The sequence below is a fragment of the Chrysochloris asiatica genome, unplaced genomic scaffold (genome assembly GCF_000296735.1).
Source record: "Chrysochloris asiatica unplaced genomic scaffold, ChrAsi1.0 scaffold00006, whole genome shotgun sequence".
Taxonomy (NCBI): domain Eukaryota; kingdom Metazoa; phylum Chordata; class Mammalia; order Afrosoricida; family Chrysochloridae; genus Chrysochloris; species Chrysochloris asiatica.
In genome coordinates this window covers 14,145,916-14,150,474 of record NW_006408524.1, presented here as the reverse complement: position 1 = coordinate 14,150,474, position 4,559 = coordinate 14,145,916, and positions in this window count along the sequence as shown.

Genomic DNA, 4,559 nt, shown 5'->3' with positions numbered 1-4,559 from the left:
TTTTGTCTACTTTTGTTTGTGTAGTTTTCAAAATGTTTGGTAGTCTGTGTATTCCCTGAATTCATGCCCTCACATTTGTCCCAATTTTTTCATTGATGGTCTTCGTAATTCTGGGATTGACTTTTAGGTTTTTAATCCATGTTTAATCCATGAGTTGGTTTTTGTATAAGGCGTGATGTGAAGGTCTTGTTTCAATCTTTTGCATATCGCTTTCCAGTTCTGCCAGCACCATCTGTTGAAGAGACTTGAAAGAACTTTTGACTCGAGTGAATTTCTCAGTAGAGCCCAGATTGTCAAAGATGAAAGCATAACAGGAAACTGTAAGAAAATGACTTCTGGATTTAATGATTGACTATTCTGGTACCCCTGAATTTCACTTTAAGAAACCGCATCTTTAGTCTAGATTGCAATTGTAATGACCCTTGAGCAAAATGCAGTTTTACGGAGGATGTGAGATGCAGAAACATTTTCACAGCCTCTAAGTTCCTGATGAGGGGTTTTAAACAAATAATGACAATGAGCTCAAATATCTTAGCCTCTTTGTAGGTGAACTTTCTGTCACTCCTGAAATTTTTATTAAAAAGTCACCAAATCCCTGTGTTTCAAAAGACCTTAAAAAAAGACCTCGTCAAATGTCCCAGTCATGATTATGTAACCAGATAAAGAAACTTCATTCCTCAGGCTTCTTCTTGGAGAAAGCTTGGCATTTGGAGGGAATGCATCCTTGGGGAAAGTGAGGAAGTGCTCAAGTAATAAAGACTGCAGCTAGAGTGTAAGGGAAGGAAGGCTCTATCTGTGTGTCATTAGGAGAGGGGACAGCAGAGCTTTCTGTGATGTACAGACCCACCACTCTCCTCTCACCCTCTCCCAAGTGTACAACTGTGCTCTGTACATTGATTCTGGGGGGACGTGGAGTGTCAGGCCTTTCTTCCGAGTGACCTAGCTCCACTCCTCTTTAACAAATCACTGAAATGGCTAAATGTTTGATGTAAGTGGGTTTTAATTTTATATAGTTGACACTGGTGTTCCTGGGTGGCGCAAGCAGTTAAACAATTGCTTTTTTTAAAAAGATATTTGAAATGCAAATTTATTCTGGTTATAAACAAAAAGGAATGGGAATGATAGTAACAAACAAGGTCTCACCACTGAACATTGTGATGTGACTGTAGTAGTCGTATATTTGAGACTCAAGAAGGAAACATCTGTGTTCCAACAGCTATATACACAGGTCCAAAAATGGAGATCTTATTGGCTACCCAAAATTGGGGTGGGGGAGGCCTACAAAGGCAAGAAGTGACTGGCTTACAAGCTTTCAAGAGGGAACCTAGATCCAGAGGGCATGGAGGAAGGTAGAATCTCCAGTGAGTAGCATCCAATCTGTCTAGGTGGGGCTGATGTAATGAAATGTAGATTGGTCTTTTGTGATACAATAGTGAATAATTGTTATCAGGACTGATTGTGAGGGTTGGAAATGTAAAGGTAGATGTTTTATAGCAAGGAGGGGAGTGATTAACTTTTCAGTCTAGGAGCGGAGGTCCCTGGGACCATCAATGGAGAAGAGCAGAGAGCTGGACCCTACCCAGAGAAGCAGTGATGCCTGAGATGGAGGCAGAGACGATGACGTGGAGAGATGGAGCAGCTGGGTACTTTAGATCCAGAGAGGGAGAGGGGTTTTGTGCTGATGACTTGTAGTGTCCAGGCTTGTAGTGTATACCCTTTGCTTGGTTGATGATGCATGGAGGGGATTGTAACCATGGCAATGAAACGATATACGATAGAATGAATGTAAAAGTAATGTTCTCTCATGTAAACTATCATATAATTCACAATAAAACATTAAAAAAAAAAAAAAGAATGAAGGTCTTTCTTAACTGCCACATTCACTCTGAAGCCCATTCATCTCCTTCAGCCTCCCAAGGGTTAGCACATGTTCTGCTGATCTGTATAATCAAGTGGCAAACATGCGGCACCTCTGACATCACAGGACAGTTACCTATAAAACTAAACTTCTGACGCTGGGCTCCAGCTTCGTTCTCTTACAGGTCATCATCCTCGTCCAGGACAGCAGTTATCTGCCCAACCTCTAAATCATGCTTATGTTGTGCTGCCAAAGCTGGGTCCATCACAGCTTCTGGTGGGGCAAGAACAGGCGTGGCAACACACTCCAAATTAGGATCTCCAATGAATTTTCTAGAAAGCCAAAAGAAGAGCTTTTCAAAGTTATAGTTACTTTTAGAAACAATCTGCTTTGAAACAAGGAGCTGGACATTCAAATTTACTCTAAGATGCATCAGAAGAAAAGTCTGGTGGTCTGCTTTCGAAAGATCACACCCACTGAAAACCCTGTGAAGTAGAGTCTACGCTGAGGTACATTGGGGTCGACATGAATTGGAATTAATCTGATAGCAAGCCCACTGGTTTTATTTATTCACTTAGTATCATGGTGAAAGAGCTGAGGTTTGAACTGATGAGGACACCCCTGAGCTGGAGGAACGGAGGCCCTGCTGGTGTTTGTATTCCTCACCTTGCCATCCCATGAGCTCCAATGTCAGCCATGCAATGGCCTGGCCTGAGAGTCAAAACTATGGGAGACATTTAGCTAGCTAGGCTTGTCCCTGAAGCCTGTCACAATGACCAGCAGATCATAAGCCATGACTGCCAAGACAGGCTTCATGTTTCCATAGGTCTGCCATGTCAAGGCCCCATCTGTGTTAAGTCACGCTTCCTCCTTCAGAGATATTTAAAGCCAGCTTCTAGTTCACCAGAGAACCACATGCGATATCCTGTTTGGGTGTGAGTCAGGGTTGAGTATTTAATTCTGTGAAGTTGATGTATCAGCTTTCTTTCATGGACACCAAAGATCCCACTACATTTTCATTGACTGTGATTTCCCCAAACACCAACCCAAGACACGTACCACAATTGCATTGCTAGGTAAGTACAACCTAGTTGCAGTTATTTTGAATTGAAATCCCCATCTGGTTACTTTTTAGTTGTGGGCCTTTGGTATTTTACTTAGTCATTTTGCATCTATATTAATTTGCTCAACAGGAAAATAAGGATACTATTCCTTACCACCTCAACTGATTAATTAAATGCAAAACTGTATGGGAAATGTTCACCAAATGTGTGGGACATTGAATGTGCTTAAGGAATGATATATTTGAAAAAAAATGTCTGAAGAATCCCAAGCCATGAATAGCTCATGATACAAGTAAATGAACTGAAACTCAGGAAACAAATTGGTATGACTTTTGTTGTTGTTAAGTTGTATAGGATTTCTGAGGAGGGCTAGTGGATTTGAACTACCAGCCTCATCTAGTACTTATCATATAGACCCACAACAGTGACTCTTTGGCAGCAAATTAAAGTTAGTTATTTCTTGTATGAAAGCAATCTTCTTATAACTTTCCATAACTGTTCATAACTAATTTCCTTCAGATTCTCCTGAAACACCATTTGTGTCTTGTTATTATTTTACTCTGAGCTGGGAGAACACAGAGACCACCTCCTTACACTGGTACATCGGACCCCCACAGATCCAACCACAATGCACATCCTATCACAGCTTCAGGACCTGTGAAGTCACTGGTCTTAAAAAGGCCCCCAGGAAACCAAAAAGGACTGGATTTCCTGCTTCTTAAGTCACCAGGACTTAGAAAAAGCATGTCAGAAGAGAAATCGGAGGAGAAATGGGCTAGGCATGAGGAAGGACACCTGGGGGTCAGGGAAGATGGGGATAACAGCTGGAAATGATTGTGGACCAGCTAATTGCTATGGATTAATTTGTGTCCCCCTAAATATGTGTCCAGTTAGTTAGACCATAATTCTCAGTATTATGTAATTTCCCTTCATTTTGTGATCTGACATTATTATTCTATGTATTGTAAATCCTTACCTCTACTATGCTTATGAAAGACAGGCTGTCATGTTGTGAGGCCGGATACAATCTACAGGATGAAGTTGTATCTTAAGTCAATCTCTTTTGAGATATGAAAGTGATTAAATAAGCAAACAGAGAGAGGAGGACCAAGGAAGAAAAGACAGGAGCAGACCCAGGCAAATTAAAGTTAGTTATTTCTTGCACAAAAAGATTCACCCTTTGGACCCAGGGTCACTGTGCTAGGAAACTACTAGACCCAGGGAAAAACTGATGACAAGGACCTTCCCATGGAGACAGAAGGCCTTTCCCATAGATCCGGTACCTGAATTTGGATTGCTAGCCTAAACTGTAAGAGAATAAATTTCTATTTGATAAAGCTATGCCCTGTGGTATTTCCGATACAGCAGCACTAGAAACCAAGGCACTGATAATGAGAAAATGAATTACAAAAACTAGGAAATGAAACTATAAGAATTAAAAGTTTAGTGGCGGGACTCAGAGGCCTATACACCTTCACAGACCATAGCCATTATTTTATTAGTGCTATGTAATATTCAAATATAAGGTCACTGCTTTGGTAAAATGGTTGAAATCCGGTGTAAGACAGTTAGCCAAAAATAATTTATCACTGTGGTGTTTTGACAATAATTAGAAACATTTCCCTTTAGTTTTCTAC